Raw genomic sequence first — 20,579 nt, forward strand, 5'->3', positions numbered from 1 at the left:
ATAACAGGAAGAAATACCTGAGAATCAGTGTCTGTCCTGGCTCAAAAGTTGTGTGCAAAGAGGAAACTACAGCTACTCCGGTATCAGTGAGCCTACATCTCTGCCTTCTCTCTGAGCAAGCCTGAGACCACACAATCTGCCTAAAAAAGAAACTCTTAGAGGGTGGGAACAATGAGTTTCCATAATAAATTTCAAACTAAAATACACTGTCCACTTTAAAGAAATATTAATTGATGATGGTGAATTCAGTAATTGCTTAGAGCTTAATTTGAGTATTTATAATATTACATTGTACTTTTCTTCATAACCATTCTTTACCAAAATTCCTAATACATCAAATAAAACGTTTCTCTTGGACTGAATGAACCATGTTTCAAATGAAATACATACATGATCATACTTGCATGACTATATTGACACTGGAAATTTAGACATATATTAAAACACATTCTCGGAAATGTAGGAAATGAAGCTGTGAAATAAATATCTTTACAACATTAACAAATTACCAACCAAATCATTTAACTGACAGGAAATCTTGCTCATGATTCCCATGTCATTCTGCAAAGAATATAGTGGATGTTTAGAATGCAATAAAAGACCTGTGCCTAGAGTTTGAGAAATTTCTTATAAGAAAGAGAAATGCTTGCAAAGGAAGCAGATGTTTTTGCTGGAATAAAAAACCAAATTATTAAGATTTAGGTTCTCAACAGCTTTAAATAACTCTCTGAGATACAGCAAAAGAACTTTAAACTTTCAGAAAAGCAAAAATCATTTTATCATTTCATCCATGGGGTGTTTTTTTTTTCATGTTTTTATTTCATTCATTTTTTTGTCTTTTTTCATTTTTTTCTTTTCTTACACCAGTCATTTGTACCTATTATAAGTTAGGACTCTGCCAGCAAAGAGAAATGAACCATTCAAGCTGAGCAATTCAAGCAGAGATAATTTATACTTAAAGTAGCAAGAAGTTTTAAATAACAGACTTTTTGCTTAGTTTAACCACAGGCCTGATTTTATGTCAGACACACAATAATAATGGCACCTACATAGCTACAACTTTGATTCTTCCAGTGCACCAAATCTGAGCTACACTTTGGGACCCTGTAGTAATAATCCTAGCATTGGCATAAAAGTGAATGTTTCCTTTTGAACACTGTGACTCAACTTTCACATTCTAAAAATTTAGTAAGCAAAACTGCACATCCTACATGTACGTCTTGATAAATTCAGCATTAAAATTTGGGTGATCAGGTACCAAGAAAGCTGTCATCAGGTACTCCATCTTTGTGATAACATCAGGTGTTACATTTCCATAACCCACCAGTAGATTTCAAGGGATGATTCTGTGGCTGGACAGTCACTTCTGAATCAGTATTCAGACCTTTCTCACTGTTGAATACAGTGGACATGAGGGAAAAGAAAGAAAAATTAAAGCATGACATGTTGTCTCCTTGTCCATAGTATTCTTCTCTATTGATTGGAATAGAGCACAGATTCTACTGTTGAGAACTGAGCACATGGAAGAAATGCACAAGAGAATTACAAGCCTGGTGATAGAAACCAAGTAGAACAGAAGAATGTGTTGTGCAATGTCCTCTGAAATGACCTCAACTAAGAGTGCTGTGGAAAATAAATGTTGATTCCAAAGAGAAAACAATTGAAATTCATTATAAAAGTGATTTTAAAGTGAATCATTGATGAAAATACAGTCTTACAATTTTTAATAGCAAATTAATTTAGAATAAAGATTAATACTATCTAATCTGAGAAAAACTAAATTATTTTCATGTAGGGAATTGAAATCAAACAGAAAGATCTCTTTGAGTTTAAAAAGGAAAAGTATGAAACTATTTAAGAAAACAAAGTAAGAAAGCAATGCAATTTAAATGGGACTTTAGAAAGAAAGAAATATTCATCTGAATCTAGAAAGAAGAAATCACTAAGTTGAAACTATCTATTACTCTTTCAGTTTGAAACAATGGTTAGCAGGAAAGGTTATTAGAAGTTTCTTCTTCAGCACAACAAAAATCATATGGGGAAAACTGGAGTCAAAGACTGATTTTTTTCAGCTTCATTGTGACAAAATATACAAATAAAAATTGTATATAGTCTAGTTAACAATGTGACACTTGGGTATATTTATATATTGGGAAATGAGTGCTACAATCAAGCTAATTCGTGTATCTTTTACCTCACATAGTTACCATCTTTTCTGTGTGGTGAATTCATTTAAAATCTACTCCCAGGCCAGAGATTAAGCTCAGCGGCATAAACACCTGCCTGGCAAGCATGAGGTCATGAGTTCAATCTCTGATACCTAATAAATAAATAAATAAAATCTACTCATAGCATATTCCCGGTGTAGAATGTTACAAACTGTAGTCACTTAAATGGTTATGCTGTACTTCTGCGTATCTTCAAAACTTACTCCTCTTTCAACTACAAGTTTATTACTTTTGACATTTTCCCATTCCTCCTTAGCCCATGATAAACAGCCTTTTACCTTCTATTTTGAAGATTCACTTTATCTTAGTGGCATAATATCTGCTTTGGTTCTTGCATCTAACAGCCAAGTTAAGATCAGCAAATAAACATAAAGAAGTAAAGCAGAAGCTATTCCCAAGACCTGAATATTAAAAGAAAGATGGAGGCTAGGGCTAGGACAACAGCTGGATTCAGAGTCTGTGGTAGCCTTCCCAGGGTCCAAGCCCAAAAGGGCGCAGCGAGATAGGAACTCAAGTTTTAGCAATGGAGCATAGTATGGAGACAACTGGTACATGGCAAGATCCTTTCCCATAACCCTTGGTGTCTTCAGTAAAATTAGCATTTTCACCAAGTTCTTTTGAAAAGCTGATTAAGACTCAGTGATATGTACCCTGTTTGTTTTTTGTCTTGGAGACAAATTAATATAGAGGAGCATTAATAATATCCAATTTTAGAAAAATACAAATACAACTCATTTAGGGATTTAAAGTGGAGCAAATATATGCTTGTAGCATAAGCCAGAGAACTCCACAACTGAAGTACAGAGAAGCAACATGTTGAAATTCTAAGGAGAACTTCAGATATACATTGTTTTTGAGCCAAGAATCCTAAAATTCCAAGGGGCAAGGAGACCTCACGGACATCTACAGTACAGTATCGTGTCTATCCCAGGGCACAATGGTTGAGTCCCTTCTCAGCAGGACAGCTGACAGTGCAGATGTAACAACATGCAAGCTCATGCTCACTGTTCAGGTCCCCTGCCTGTGAAGGATTAGGGGCTGCATCTGACAGCGATTTCTGAGCAGAAAAGTACCAGTGTATGCTTTTGTTTAGAGGAAAGCAAAGGATAGCCCTGTCAGTGTCCCATGAGCAGATGGGAGAGTAGTCTGAGAGCAAGGAGTGAATATCCAGGATCTGTGGGAACTCTGAAAGAGTGAGGTTCTCTTTGAGTGAGGACAATGCAGACACGCCAAGCTGAAACAGCAAACACTGCGTGCATAGGGACAGTGTAAGCAGAAGGCCAGCACGTGTCAATTCCCCACATCGTTTCCTGTAGCTGAGTGATCTCAGAGTCAAGAGAGTCTTGAACAAAAGATCCTTGCCATACTATGGTCCTGGAGCCATGGTAGCAAGAGAGAAATTTTCATTGAAAAAGTTCTGAACGCTGAGTTGGAGGCCCCTAGGGTAGGATCGAGTATAGCCCTACACTTGTGGCCAGCCCTGGGACACGGCAAGGTCCCGAGACCCTTCCTGTGGCTTCAGTCAGAGACCACAGTGTGCTAAGTGCACAAGCCGGGTGTGGGAAGGGCAGCGTTTCCTCAGAGACTGTCAAGTGTAGACTTAAAATACACAGGATTTGACCTTGAGCCAGATGCCTTACTCTGTAGTTAAAAAATTGGAGACTAAAATTATGCTTTTTAGTCCTATCTAAATCTAATCATTTTTATATTCACAACACAGTATCTTTCATTTTCCTACTGAAAAAATGGTGGTTTTATTTTTCTATGAAATGATGGTATCAACATCATTAGAAAAATACAAAGAAATCAAATAGGTGACTTTGAATTTCAGTCAATAATCAGATAAGTGCAATAATTTGCTCTGTTTCAAATTTTCCATTTTTCTGATAGTTCAGAATTCAAGGGGGTTTTTTGGTAGGCAATAAATGTATTACATGATAAAAAAGAAGAATGTATTGCTTTGTTAATTTTAGTTTTCCATCTGTAAAAGAATTTGACCTTCTACAAAATTCTAATGGAGCTGATGCCCTGACTAATCAAATAATCCTTTTCCTGTCTGTTAATACAGCCTCTCAGAAGAAAAATCTGAAATGTTTAATGTTGCTGCTCTGACCTGATGTCTGCCTGAAGTGCACTGAGGCACTTTTACTTACCTGAGCCTCAGTCCTTCTGGGTAAGAGGCACAACCTCTGAACCTTGAACAGCAGGCTGGAGTTGAATGTTCGGCTCTGATAAGACCCTGGTAGTTTAGGCTCTGGTTAAAAAGCTTATCTTGAGGATTGGACTTGTTATCTGGGAACAGAGAGAGACAGGAGGGATACAGGAGGAGGGAAAGTAAGAAGGGTGAAGATGTGGTATGCATGTGTATCAATTTTACACAATGAATGTATTTATTGTGTGTTGCAAACATATGCTAGTAAATTTTTTTAATGTTCTCATATACTCCAAAAGATTCTTTCCCCCTCTCTCTGCTAGAAATTTGAAGGTATTTTTCTTCAATATTCACTTTAGCAACCTGGGGAGCTCCAACAGATAAAATTTATAAAAATGTGGAAGCCCCCAGTTAATGGACCCTTTTGAGCTTTTAACCCCCAACCATCCAGTTTGAGCCTCCATCAGTTCATCAGCTATGATTCGAGTTAGAAATAATACTGATATTGGCTCTTGAAAAGGTTTCTGCAATACCAAGATGTCAGACTCCATGTCTCCCTGCCTGTATTTCCAATCTCAGGAGCAGACTGCCCTGCGACCTCGCTTCTGTCATGTGTCTAAGAAGACTTATTGATTTTTCAGCCTGTTTAACTTCTTTGCTGTTGTTTGGATAACAGTGATTACTGCCAAGCTCTTTAGACATCAAATCAAAACTTAACCTTTCTCTAACTTCATAGATCTTCAAAAGTGAGTACCTCTTGTGATTTAGCTATTTGGCATCATTTGTATATCTTCATAATCAAATTTACTTAAACCTCTCTTTTAGTTCATGCAACAATTGTTAGTGATTTGTATCATGGACATATTTATTAACACATACATGTCTTTCTTACTTGGAGCAAAGAATTTTTACATTTATGCCATAGTGTTTTCTGTATTGAACAAACAAGTTTTTATTGAGCCCTTTTTATCTCTCATTGTGAACATCTGAAGGATTCTAAAAAATTGCACTGCATGAGTCTATTAAATATATGCTGCTTACCTGCAAAGGGCTACTCATAGATTTAGATACAAAAATAAAATAGTCACTTTATTCTTAATTTCAAAATCCTGTTAAACATAAAAGAGACCCTTCAAAAGGCCATCAACATAATGTAATACACAACTAATGTTACTCAAGGATGCAAATTCTAAGTCCAGTGGATCTACTAAGGAGGGAATCCTCACTTCCGAGTGATAAAATCTAAACATTAGAAAGTATTTGTTTTTTTTTTTAATTTTATTTAAGGAGAAAAGAAAAAAAAAGCAGGGAAAGGGTATAAGTTATACAGATTTACAGAAAAAAATGAACAGTAGGAAATCACTAGTTAATGGATTACATATTGTCATCTTAGAGATAATTGTTCAAGTCACAAAATTAAAGCTTGTAAAGTGGACATTCCATCAATGATACTGCAAACAGTTCTGTTCATTGATCCAATAAAACTCTGTGATATCATTTTCTATCTTATACACTTAAATATACATGCAGTTATATAGTTTAGAGTACTTTCTTTTCCTCTCTTTTGTACCATGACTATTACACATTTTGGGTTTCATTGCTCCCACGGTTCTTATTACTTTTTTGGAAGAGAGTAAAACCAAATGTGACATAACAGAACAGAATCGGTCAAGTCAAAAGGGTGGACATAATAGATAATGTAAAAACATAATACAGGTGATCAACAATGGTTACCATAATGTCTCCCGCTATCTCTAATAGAATTGCCTATATCATTAGTTATAATACAATTGAACAAAACAGTAAAGAATAAAACCAACAAAACCAAAACATTGGAGACATTGTAGGTCTTCAAAAGTAGCTAAAAGTCAACAAGAATGGGCGTCATAATGAATCTCATTATCTTCACAGCTGATGCCTAAACTTTCGAACCTGATACTATCCAGCAAAACAGAATAGGGGAACATCAGTTAAAAACCAGATGGTGAGAGTAATACAGGGCTTTGAATCAAGGTAATGAAAAGTCAAAATGGGTTACTATAATATATCCTGCTATTTTTTTCCTTTAATTAAAAGGATAAAGATAAAAAAGTAAATAATGGAGTGGAGATTGAGATAAAAGAGGGCATAACGACGAAACAGCGCAGATCAAAACATAACCATTTAAGCAGAATAGTGTTTCACCACCAGATAATCCTAACCTAAAAGTAGTTACCATATTGTTTCTTTCTTTGAAATCCTTGAGTACAACTTCGTATACTGTAGCATTAAGTATATCAAAACAATGTAAAACCATTCAAGAGAATGACAGCATTACAGAGTATTTAGAATCGACTAACAGAAAATGAACAATGGTTTCTGTATAATCTCCTTGTCTTTAAAAGGTTTTTGCTTATACTATCGTACATAATAAAATCCAATAAGATACAGCCTATTTAGACCATTGGAGACAGAAGGACAAAAGCTAGATGAGACTTCAAAACAAGATGATACTAAATCAGTATTACCTATTAAGATGTCATTTTCTCCAAAATAGCTGTTCCTATCATCCAATCTTCTCTGCCTCATTTCTGTTAAGCTCTTTTTCTGTCAGTAGCTGTCAGTTTGTCTTCTTCATTTTGTTCTCTGCTCCATTTGTTGTGGCCTCCCCGCCACTATTTCTGGGTTCTTTGTATTTTTCTTTTTTTAGAATATCCTGCAATACTTTCTGTAGAGTTGAATTGGTGGTTGCAAATTCCCCCAGTTCCTCTTTATCCTGGAAGCACCTTGTTTTTCCATCAATTTCCAGGGACAGTTGTGCAGGATATCTCAATCTTGGCTGGAGATTATTATCTTTTAATGCTTGAATTATTTCCCCCCACGCTCTTCGTGATTTGATGGTTTGTGCAGAGAAATCTGCTGTAATTCTGATGGGTGTTCCCTTGTAAGTGGTCTGTTTCTTGTCTCTTACAGCTTTTAATATTCTGTTCTTGTATTGAATTTCTGGAATTTTTATTATTATATGCCTGGGTGTTGCTCTGTTTGGGTTGTAGGTAGCTGGGGTCCTGTATGCCTCATACATCTGAGTATCTTTACCTTTTGCTAAATTAGGAAAATTCTCCTGGATTATTTCTGTGAGTAGCTTTTGTAGTTCACTTGTTTGCATCCCTACTTCTTCTTTTATGTTCTTAATCCTTAAGTTATGGATCCTCTTATCATCTTCTTGTCTTTGTATTATTGCTGTTTGTTTCTTTGTTATTTTTAAGAAGTTTTTCATTTCATTCTCCCATATTACAAGTCTGCCCTCCAGTTCAGATAGTCTGTCCTTAGTTTCTTTCAAGCTGTTATGCCAGTCTTCGATAGACTTCTTAGTATCTTGGTAGTCCCTTTGAACCTGCTTCACGTATTCTATGCTTTCTCTGTTTTCTCCATCAAACAATTCTCCCCTTTTTTTCTGTTCTTCCATTCCATCACCTGTTTTTTTCTTGGGTGGTGCTTAGCATTTCTCTAACTATTCTGCATACTTCTAGCTTCAGGTCGTTGATAACTTCATTCCTGAATTGGTCTATGAGGCTCTCTATATGGTGCCTTATGTGTATTGGTGCGGTGTCTGCTATTGCCTGTTTCTCAGAATTGGGGGCCGAGGAGACTTTCTTGTTGCTGCCTCTTCCCATGCTGCCTCTTCTTCTCTGTTCCTTATATATGCAAGCTTATATAAGAGGCCCAGCTTCTCTCCCAGTCAGCCACAGCCTGATCGAATTGCGCCAGTTAGGTGTTCCCGCTCACCGCTGCGCACCACGGAGTTACGGACCAGGGAGCCTACGCGTCTCCCCTCCCGGCCACCGTCAGGCTCTGGGATCTGGGTTGGGACAGTCTACCAGGTCCGCCGGCAGCGTCACGCAGGCCAGGCACTTTTCACCAATCCCGCCCGAGAGGGGGATGTGTGGCTGGAGTCGCCACCGCGCCCTGCTCCCGCAGGACTGCCCGAGCCCAGAAAGTCCTCTGCTGGAGTCAAACTGTGGTAGAGTGTCAGTTTCTCTCACTCACCTCACCATAAGTCAGTGCACGCCTCCCTGCCGTTCGCAGATTGCCGTTCTCAGAGCTTCTGCACGTCTCTCCCCTTGCCGAGCCGCTGTAGAGGCAGCCAGCCGCTGCGCGGCGGGAAACCCAAATCGCGGCTTACAATGGCGCGGTTCCAGCCTCCACACTGAGTCTTTTCTGTTCCTGTTTTAGCACCAGGACTGCATTCCAAGTTGGCTTCTCTCAGCCCAGTTCGTTCCTGAGTCAGCAGAGCATATCTCCACCTGCTTATGTCTCCTTAGTCCGCACCATTCCTGGCTTCTGAGCCGAGTCTTTCAGAGAGCCGCCGGTAGTTGCTGTTATCTGTCCGCCATGTTCTCCCGGAAGAGTCAAATGGCAACTTAATTGTGTGTACTGAGCAATTGGCTAGATCTTACATCTTTGACATCCTCCATAATATATTAAAAGATCACTGTGTGTCTTTCCGGTCTGTAAGAGTCCTTCCATGAGGCCTGTAGGCCGTAGAAGTCTCAGTAAGCAGTCTAGCTGGGACAGAAATTCTCAGCACTACTTAGAAAGTATTTGTAAGGTATATTTGCAAACATCTGTTTTTAATGACTAAAAAGAAATGGGTGAGATTTTTGTTTGGTTCTAAAAAGTTGAAAAAAGTAGTAACATATCAATTAGAAACACAGAATAGGCATGGAATTTCAGACATTAAGATGGGCTCAAGAAGTCTTTATGGCTGCACACTTGGGACAGATCTTGAGTGATGGCCAGGTTTCAAAAAAGAACATGCTAAGCAAAGGTCTAGCACTTCAGGAAGTATGGCAGGACTTCTACTTGGATATGGATTTGAAAAGAAAGAAGATGCATCTTACTAATATTTCTGGCTTCATGTTAAGAAACAATAAAGAGGCATAAAAAACTAAAATTTCCTCAACAAAATTTTGGTTGGTTTCAAGACAGAGAAAATACATAATAATACAAGTTATGCACTTATTTTCCCAGTTAAATTATAGTATATATGGGTGGCTGTAAAAATACTTCATTTTTAACTTATTCTTTAATTGAATATGCCTTCATATTTGCTAACAGTTCTGGCTATTGTATCCTAATATCCTTCTTGAATACATTGAGCTAAAGCATAATTAAAGTGTTTTTATAAAACCCCCTTGAGAAGATAACAAACCAACCTTTGCAAAACTTTTTAAGATGCTTCCTTTTAAAGGGGATTACTGAACCAATTTGATGCTCTGACAGAATAGATATATGTATACTCATACCCACAGGGCCTGTAGTAAATAAAGATTGAGGGCTCTGACTTCGTTCAATTCTCCCATTGTCAAATAGTTTAACTTCAATGAAAGCATCTGTCATTTAGGTTCCCTTCTCATTCAAACCCACAGCTTACACTCAGGTTACAAGTAGAAACTTGCTGCTCAAATCATTCTTCCTTCCAATCAATGCACACTTCATGAAGCTGTTTTCTAAATTATTTAAAGGTAGCTGTTCTGCTCACAATTAAAAGGCTTCATTTTCATTTCCTTTTCCCCCTTATACAACAGTATAGAGGGGACCCCGGTATGAAATGTATTTAAACACAAGCAGTTATCATTCCAGACTTCCTAGTTTTCTTTCCCTGTAACCAGAGTGTTGTTAGCATCCCAGGTTCTCAATGCATCCCCACTTGCACACTCACCAACTTCCTTTCTGCTACAAGAGAAATAGGATTTACAGTCCCCTCACAGTGGCTGCTTGCTCACTTGGGAGAAGTGGTGCCACACCCTTGGAATGTGGCATTTGTCCCTCCTGATACCCTCTCATCACCAAACAAAGCCAGCCCCACTCACTAGTTAATGTTCTGCTTCCCAAGTTTACCCCTTTATGATTGTTTAGATGGCTGTGTCTCTATGATGTTTTATCCTTTGAAAACGACATGATGACTGTGATTTTCCTTTCAGCATCAGTGAAGCTCCTGGGAATATCCAGGAGGTAAGATGGGGGTACCCTTGGGGCCAAGGGTGAGAGGACAGCTGCCAGGGTGGGACAGAGAGCATCAACAGAACCTCACTGTTGCCTGTTGAAATATTATTCCTAGCTAGCCTTTTAGAACAGTCAGAATTCCTTCCTTATTTACCAACTCTCCTGGTAATACTGCTATTCCTAAAGTGCAGATCAAATTCCCCAATATGGTTTTCACCTTTAAAAATGTGATGTGTGTCTCCTTCTGTGCTATTCATCTTGCCCTTCTTTTCTGTCCCTTGCCCATCCTCCCACCCATCCCCATACAATAAATTCTTCTTGAATGAAATGAGTGGAGAGTTAGAAAAGTCCCTGCTGAAAACGATGTGAGGATCTATCAGTAAGTTGAATAAAGATTAAATTCCTGGGAGCAACAGGAAAAAGTGACAAAAAACTAGGACTGATAAACACATGTGATAAAGGTGAGACTATTCCTTGGGTTATTTTTATTAAAGATCACATATATTTTAATAGTTCTTTGTAACTGAATCATTTAGTAGCTTTCTGATATCTCTAGGTATATATAAGATGGAACCATTCAGAATTCAGAAAACAAAAATAAACATTAAAAAAAGCAGCATAATGCTCTACTTCATGGGCAGAGTCTAACACAGAAAGGCTGGCATTTTGAATGACTTCTGCAAAATCACTTTCTAAATCTGCTTCATTCCTGGCCTTAGATTATCTTCATGTCACATTAGCACTTTGGGAAGGTGAAGAAAGACATTTTTAAAACTATCATCATATTAACTGCTATATTACAGTGTTTCCTGATCTAATGAATTGTGAATAAGATTTATCCTTCCTGGATGGGTTGTTAGCTCCCTAGTGAAAAGCTTGATCCAGATGTTTGAAAATGTAGATATGCATACAAAATAAGACTGGTTTTTGAGCATAATTTGTTCTGGAAACGTGGCTATAATCCTAAGCATTTGTATATCAAACCAAATTTCCACATAAGAAATATGGAACCTCAGATGATTTGTTCCATAACCCAAAATATACATATAAGATTATTATGCATTGTAATATAATATAAACATAAAATATAAAATATGAAAAAAATAAATGAGCCCTCACTCAACTTTCAGGGTTCTTTAACGGAGAAGAGAGAAAAGAGTTATTATGTAAAATGACTTTCACTATCACCAGTGGAAGCACTGTTAGCTACTGTTTAATGAATTCTTTCTTTTTATGAACTTTAATAAGGAACTATCACAATGATGTCTATTTTGACCTCCTTTTGAGTACTGCGAGGAAACATGCTTTGTCTTTAAACAGCCTCATCACCTGCATTGCTACAGCCTTATTTAGGTGGTGCTTTTCTACAAAATTTTGCACCATTTTCTTTATTTTACATATCTTCTTAATCTCATTTGAGATGAGGGATTCCTCTGTATTTTCCCCTTACTCTGCAGACCCTTTGTCCTCCATAGTGTCTTGCTGTTGGGAGATAATCATCCACAATTTCAGAGAGAGTGAGAACACTCTTCTTGCAAAGTCACTAATTCCATTATGACAACTGTACTCTCATGACTTCGTTGCATCCTAAGGCCACTGCATTGGACACTGGACATTATTGGTTCAACCTAGGAATTGGGAGGGGGTAAAAACTCAATCTATAACATTATCCATTTTGGGGCTGGGAATTTAGCTCAGCAGCATAAGCACCTGCCTTGCAAGTAGGTGGTCATGAGTTCGATCCCTAGTACCGATAAAAAAAAGACAAAAAAAAAAAAAAGTTATCCATTTTGATCAGTCAATTGACTGCTAACCAGAAGCAGGATCACAACTGACTTTGACAGGCCCTGAAAGTTTTATTTTAGAGTCAGTCCTGCTGTCTCAGATTTTCAACAGTATTTTTTTTATCTATGCTAAGTATATGCTAAGCCTGGATTGATCCTAATTGTTCTTTTTTACCTAGGGGGAATCAACATAACATTCACAAAGGACCATACTGCCAACATTAAAGAGGACTTAGTTGCTAGAATTTAGAATGGAGAGTCTCCTACAGGTTCACTTATTAAAAGCTCAATTACCAGTCTGTGATGTTACTGGGAGGTGGAAGAAAGTCTAGGAGGTGCAGCCCAGTGGAAGAAAGCTAGTTCTCTGAAGGCGTGCTCTTGAAGGGGATGCTGAGACTCCACCCTTTCCTGCCTCTGTCTTTTCTTCCCTTCTGCAATCATGAGCACATTCCTTACACACATGTTCCCACTGTGTTGCACTACCTTGCCCAAGAGCAATAGAGTCAAGTAACCATGGATTGAAGCCTTTAAAACCAGGAAACTATGTAAAGCTGTCTGTTGTAGTCAGGGGTTGTGAGGAGACCAATTAGAATCAGGACACAGAATTTATAATATTATTCATGATGGTCACTCAAAGTTAACAGAAGAAAGTGCAAGAAATCTGTCCCTAACACTAAAGACATAAAATATTCAGCCAAGGGACTGAATCCCACAGCATTGTCTTACATGAGTCCAGATGAAGATCCAGAGCTCATGACAATGTCTCCCATGAGTCCAAATGGAGGTCTAGAGCCCACAAAAAGGACTCATGCCAGTCTCTTTTATGGATGTCAACTGGGAAGGACCAAAAGTCAGGAGTAGAAGCTAGAAAGTCTGTGCCAGTGGGGTGAAGGAGCTATGCTGGTGAGTTGAAGGTTCTACACTGGAGCTGAGAAGTCACACTCATAATAAAGACCAGTGCTGTCCTGAAAAACACCACAGCCATCCTCAGCAATACAGAGGCCTATAGCTTCTCCAGTGATAAGCACAGTCGAGTACATGCCATGAAGCCAGCGTGACGAGTTTCTTGTGGAGATTAAACAGCACACATCTTCCCCCCCGAAGCCAGGAAGTGGTGCTGGATGTAAAGATCAGAGCTCCCTCAAAGTGAACCACAGCCACTTTCACCAACAAGGTCCCAAGCTCCTCTGATGACAATGGTCAAACTCACAGTGGGAAGCTAGTCATGATGAGCTCCTCCAGGAGAATCAATAGCCTCAACATCAACATGTAGGAGAACCCACAACACCTAACTTCTTCACATCTCTATTTATGCTGGCAACTTTCCTCAGGTGGAACACCTAAGCTCAGCACCATGCTGATTTAATCCATCTCGCGTTAAGTTGACCACCAATTTTTAATCCATAACCCTGTCCTCCATATAAGATGATTGTGTAGGTATTTCTTCATAGTGATGGAAGATGATGGATACACTTGTTGCTTTGTCCCACCATTCTTTAAGTCCACTACTGCATCTTACGTGCTAAGGCTGGGCTAAAACACAGAGGTAACATAAGTGGCCCAACGAGGATGAAGGTATGAAAGTTTGGCAGAACCTGATATTTCCAGTCTATGTGGGGTACAGTGTCAATATTTTTCTGAATTTGGATGGATAAAAATGTGGTTTTATTCAACAAAATGTAAGCTGTTAACCTTTAAGACACAATTTCAGCAGAAAAGTAGGCCAGAAGCCTCTTTGCAGTGAGTTAAGACAGGAATAAGCAGCAGTGGGAAGGAGGCACCTAACATTTATTTCAGACAGTGGTGGGTAGAAGGAAGAAAGTATAAAATGTAATGGAGTCAACTGACAGTTTTGTAAGATAAGGTAAAATCAATCTTTTATTAAGACAAAAGAAAAAGAATCTGTACAAAGGAGATGCTAGAGAAAAAAAGAACAATCTTTGGAAATCAGATTGTAAAGAAGCATTTCAGAGGGGATGTCATTAAAGAGTCGGTGCTCCTCAGTATGAGCATTGTTATGAGAGTGTAAAGGAGTAAATTTAGAAACAAAATACAGCAAGATGTGTCTACTCATTGATTTACCTTAGTAGTCTTATTCTCCACAAAGTAATGAACAAGAAAAGGGATGTTGATACTTCCAGTCTATATAGGGTACAGTGTCAATATTTTTGGCAGAGCCAAAGTTTTCACTGTGGAAAAAAACTTATGGAAACAATCTGTTAGTGTATTCTCTTTAGTTAAAGAAATGGATATCTATGAATAAAAATACAAAATGATTTGCCAAGATGACTTCAAAGTAATCTAATGACCTTCAGAATTTGACTCACCAAGGAAAAATCTCTGAAGACCATGAGCTGGAGGTTAAGGAATGATTTTTGACTGGAAATAGATCTGAGGTCATGGTCAGGGTCTAATGCCAATGGTAAGTTTGAGAATGGAGATGAAGGTCAAAGTCACAGATGAAAACCCTAAATTAATTTCTTCTCATTTAAGGGCTTGAGTGTTGTGGTTGTTTTCTTCGTGAGCCAAGAGGAGGGGCAGAGAAACAGGATTGAGAATTGATATAGGTCCATGTGGCTATCGATCATCAGAAAGTAATAAAATTTGGGTTGCAAGGAGAGGAGAGAGTGATCCATCTCTTCCCTCAGTTGATAAGGAATCTCCAACACACAACAACCATCTCTGATCTTGCCTTGTGAATGCAGAGACAGTTTGAACTCTACTTAAGGCATGGCATTTAGAAACTAAATAGTTGTCTTTAGAATACTTAGTTTAAAACAAAGAGTTTTGATTCTTGGTCTCCTTATCCACAAAAGACATACTGATACTCACGGTTATAACTCAGACTGAAAATGTCTCCCAGAAGTCTTATGTGTTTAAAAGTGAAGCTTTTGGAAGGTGATTGGATATTCAGGGCTCTACCTTCAGGAATGGACTAACCTACTGATGAGGCCAGAATCTGATGCCATTATTGGGAGATTTTGGAAACTTAGGAGGCAGAGCCTAGTTGAAAGGAGTGGGTCATGAGATCTTGACCTTAGAGACTATATCTGGTCCCTGACACCTTATTTTTTACTATCTTACCCTTTATTCCTCCCAGTTACCATGACATAAGTGTTCTACACCTTTCCCCCATGATCTTGTGTCTCACCTTGGGCTCAAAGCAATAGACTCATTGGCCTTCGTCTGAAAGCTGAAACCATGAGCCAACTTTAAAGTATTTTTTGTCAAGATCTGAAGATGGTGCTTGATAGGTAGCAGGATAGAGAGCCTCTCTGAGAAAAACAACTCAGAAGCTAGAATTTAACACCATGGAGAAGACCAGATGAAAGGAGAGGGATTCTCATGATCCAGGAAGAAACTGAGGAAAAAGAAAAAGAAAGAAAGGAAGGAAAAACATGGGTCAAAGGCTGGAACCAGACTGGCTTACTGGAACTGGTCCTGAACTGTGCTGGGAACTCCTTGGAGTCAGATGATTCATGAGCACATTGAAGTCATGGCCGACAAAATCGGGAATTGGTGAGTCTGGGACATTTGACGGGAGGATGCGGCACAGTGTAGAGTGAAGCCAATGTGGAGAGCTGCATTAATTCATGGTGAGTGCTGGAAATTGGGTCCCACAGTGGGTGGGGCAAGCTGGAGGACATACTGGAGTTGGGCAGGACAGGCCTGAACCCAGAACCGCAGTGGCATCAGTCAGCCACCCCTGGCCCAGAGAGAACTGGTGGGATCTGCTTGGGCTGAGTCATGCCCCTGGTCGGGACCCAAAAGCCAGGGACAAAACTGTCCTGAGCCTGTAACATCGGTGCAGCACAGACCAACGTCTAAAGGCATTCACCAGTTGACTGGCTCAGAGAAGAGGGGCTAGCCCGCATCATCCCAGCGTGCACCTTAGATAACAGTAAACTGGGGAAGGCAGCAATCCCCTAGTCAGCACGCTTCAGAAAAACCATAGGCAATATGGAAAGGGCCTGAGACCTCTACCATACACCTGTCTGAAAGAAACAAGAAACATGACAAGAAAAAAAAAAAAAATAAGAAAATGCCTCCAGCCACTAACCCTGGGAAAATAAGTCCAGGAGAGGTGAATACAGAAGAGATCCAGGGCAGCAATCATGCATATCAGCCACAGCATCAGTGGACATAAATTAAAAACCTCCGTGACCTCATAGACAAACTTAAAACTGAAACTCTAATCCAAGTGAAGCAAGATATAAAAAGATTAATAAAAGAAATGCTAAGCCCCTCTCAAGAAGACACAGGTGGAAGAATGGAGGAATCCAGAAAAGGAAGAGAAACCTTTGGTGAAGAATATAAGCAAAATCTAGAATACGTGAAACAGATCCAAAGAGATTACCAGGAAATTAAAAACTCCATTGAAAGCTGGCAAAATTCTTTGACAGAAACTAAAGTTAGCCTTTCAAAATTTGAAGATAAATTTGCAATGTGTGATCATGAAAGAAAATACCTCTTAAAAATAAAAAGGAACCAGGAAGGAACAGTACACAGGCGAAGATGACAAGAGGATCTATAACTTAAGAATTTAAAAAAATGAGCAAAGAAGCAGGAGTAAACACAAATGAATTACAAAGGCTATTCACAGAAATAATTAAGGAAAACTTCCCAAGCATAGGAAAAGGAAAAGATATCCAGATAAATGAGGCATACAGAACTCCAGCCACCTACAACAAAAACATATCTATACCCAGACACATAATAATTAAGATCCCAGAAATTCACCAAAAGAACAGAATACTAAAAGTGGTCAGAGAAAATAAACAGATTACCTATAAAGGAAAACCCGTCAAAATCATGACAGACTTCTCAACACAAACTATCAAATCAAGAAGAGCTTGGAGTGAATTACTCTAAACCCTGAAAGAAAATAACCTCCAACCCAGATTGATGTACCCTGAAAAACTCCCTCTCAAAATTAACGGAGAAACAAGATGGTTCCGTGATAAAGAGGAACTGCGGGAGTTCATGACCGCCAATTCAACCCTACAAAAAATATTGCAGGACATTCTAGAGAGAGGTAGAAAAAAAAAAAAAAAAAAAAAAAAAACAGGATTCCAGCAACAGTGGCAGAGAGGCCTCAATGAATGAGACGGACAATGGAATGAAGGAGAAAAGTTGACAAATAATACTAGAAAAATAGAATAGTAGAGATGAGGAAGAGAAGGTTGGCTATAATCTCTAATATACATGGCCTTGATACACTAACAAAAAGAAACACAGGCAGAGTAAATCATGGGATATGGTCCATCGAAATGCTCTGAATAGGAAATATACTCCACCTGAAAGAGGATTAATAAACCAAAAGTTAAAGATGAGAAAACAATGCTCTATGTGACAGGGAACCAGAGAGAAATAGGGACAACTCATCCAGCAGCTGCAGATAGGTTGAAAAGTCATGAAACTTTTGTGCAGTGGAGAACTTCTCAGCTATAAGGAAGGAAAACCTTGAGGCTTTAGTAGGTAGAGGAGTACAGCTCAAGATCAAGCTCAGGGGTGAAAAGATTCAGCACCACGTAGATAGATCACGGGTTGCCCCCTAATCTAAAAACTAAAGGAGGTAGTGGGACCCAAAATATACAAAGCACCATGAGGAACGGAAAGGGGAGGAACTGTCTAAAAAATGAAGGCAGAGGACATTGTTAATAGTGTATCAGGATTTAAAAGCCACAGTAGTCTTATCGCTCGGTTTAGTTTGATTTTATTCTGTTCCAGTCTGTCTACTTATACTAGAGTTGATGACACAGACAGCTATCCCAAAAATAGCAGGCTATTCCATGGTAACTATCCTTAATTTCCTATTAACTTAAACTGAAGCCCTATATTACTCTCACTGTCATACTATGACTGATCTTATTTGAATCTAGTTTGTTAGACCGCTGTTTTGTCTTGACGGATTTTATTTGAATATGGTATGCTTGATAGTATCAAGTCTAAGAATAGAGGCAACTATTCTGAAGATGACAAGATGTAATAAGATACCCATTCTGGTTTATTAACTGCTTTTGAAGTTCTACAATGTCTCCACTGTTGTGTTTTTATTAAAATTGCTATGTAATGCTATCTTCAATTGTATTATGCCTGATGATGTAGACAATTCTATTGAAAATAACAAGAGACAGCATAGTAACTACTGTAGATCACCTAGTATTATGGTTTTATATGTCTTTTTCATTTCGTGTTTTTCTAGGAATTTGTTTTGTTGTCTTGGATTGGTCTATTTTTCCCTATAATACAGAAAGGATAAATGTACACGTAGATATTCACACATGTATAGAATTTCTAAACAGTTTACAAGAACAGATTATATAATGCATGATGTAGTGAACAGATACTCTGAAGAAGAGACACTAAGATACCCAGTGCTAATTCTGTAACAGTATGATATAAAATCTAGCCATACTATTATTCACCATTTAGAGTGATATTAGTCTAGTCTCTTATGTTTAATTTCAAATTCCATAAAGAAATGGACAGTTATTTCGAAGAGAACAAGAGACATTATGGCAGCCACTGTTGACTTCCCTATTGTTTGGTCTTGAAGACCTAAAATGCCTTCCTCATCCTGTTCTGATTAGGTTAGTAGTATACTGTTCAGTATGTATTCACTGTGTCTGAAGATGTGGACAACAATTTGGAAGGAAATGAGACAATGTGATAGACAGTGAAGATCTCCGGTGGTCTTGCTTTGAAATCTGTGTTTCTTAAAGTTGTTTCCTTATTATCTGTTTTGTTCTGTTTAATTTTACTCTCTTTAAAATTAAAAAAGTATTATCAAAGCAATGAAAATCTGACTGATGCAGAAAACTTGTAATAAGGGTAGAGTCATTGCTTCTACTATAACTGACCACAGAGTTCAGAGGCATTTAGAAATGGTTTGTTGGAGGAATTTTGAAAAGTCAGGAGTTGTATGCTAAAGAAGCCCTAGACTGTTGAAAGCAGATTTTAGTGGGTGATTCTGACGAGAACTCAAAAGACCAGAATGTTAATGGGAATGAGGAGAGTAAAGCTCCCCATTCATATGGGGGCTCATAAAATTTCATATAGAAATGAAGACTAGTGGGGATTACACTTGTGTCTATTTATGTTACATTTGGGCAAAGAACTTATCTACATTTTGTCCATGTCTGAAGATTTTGTAGAAAGCTGAATGTAAGCGTGATGAACCAGTTAATCTGGTTGATGAAATGTCAAAGCAGCAAAATACGTGGTGGGATTGTCAGTCGGGCATTGCTGATTGTGTTTAGTCAGATTTAAAGTGAATTACAGTGAAAAAGCTTCAAAATCTTACATTTTGACCATAAAGGAAGTGAATTTAAACATGAGGCAAAGGAAGGTATGACTGAAAAGATGAATTAAAAAGTTCTTTGTAACAGGACATCTCAAGAAATGGCCAGGACCCACCGTGTACATGCTCCAGGGAAATGTGTAACTCAGTGGAAAGACTCTGATTTGATGACAGAGCTCTACTCACTGAGGGACACTTATACATTTAGATGGACTTTGATCAGCATGCCAGACCTCAAAGACCACTGCAGCCATGCTTATAGTGGCACCAGGCCTTGGTGTCATCGATGTGATGCTGCTTTTACAAGCTAACACATTCGCTTAAGATTTGTTAAATTTCCAACAGTTAGCATTAAGTGCCAAGTAAATACCTAGATGATACCTTGTCACATATAACTACTTAAAAATACTTAGCTATATTTTGCTAATGATATGCAAACCTACATTATAGTATATAAAGAAATATCTGCCTTGAGCATCTTGTATTTTATTTTTTGTTAGTATGTGCTTGCTGTACATGATGATTATATTCATTGGGGGAATATGTGCCTGTACATAGCACATCTTATTTTTTCTCCACTCCCCTTCAACATTTACAGAATGTCTTTTTTTTTTTTTAATGTCATGTTCCAACCCCCAAAATTCTTTCTAGAGTCTTCTAGAATTTGGGCAGGTGTGAAAATATTTCACTAGGATCGACATGGGCACTTGCACTTGAGATGTCTTGCCTGAAAGAGACAAATCTGACACGGTCAAATTCACTGGTACCATAGAGACACACCTCCTCCAGGAAGAGCCTACTTTCATGTCTTGCATCAGAAAACTCAATAGCATCCCCGTCCCCATCCAAAACAGAATAGATTATTAAACACAGCATTTAAGGAATATACATAATAAGATGTTATATCATGTAGGAAAGATGTTAGAACAACCTTTAAGGAATGGTCTGGAGAGAAACTAACATGTTCATTAGAATAAACATTATTTCAGACATGTTTACTAGAATATGATTGAATCCAAATACATGGTACACCTAAATTTCAATATTAAAGCATTTAACAATCAATTAAAATTGAAATCCGATTTTAATGAATTTTCTGGGTCAAAACAGTGTTTGAAGAGAAATAT

The 20,579-nt window shown here is 38.2% G+C and overlaps 1 protein-coding gene across 6 annotated transcripts in view; it reads left to right on the forward strand.

Annotated features, from left to right (window-relative positions):
* Positions 1 to 20,579, forward strand: part of Nkain3 (sodium/potassium transporting ATPase interacting 3) — a 614,497-nt gene that overhangs the window by 532,553 nt on the left and 61,365 nt on the right. The gene's annotated exons all lie outside the window — the stretch shown is intronic.

Source organism: Cavia porcellus, unplaced genomic scaffold (assembly GCF_034190915.1).
Source record: "Cavia porcellus strain 051 isolate PalLab524CR breed Dunkin Hartley unplaced genomic scaffold, mCavPor4.1 scaffold_10, whole genome shotgun sequence".
In the NCBI taxonomy this organism is placed as follows: Eukaryota; Metazoa; Chordata; class Mammalia; order Rodentia; family Caviidae; genus Cavia; species Cavia porcellus.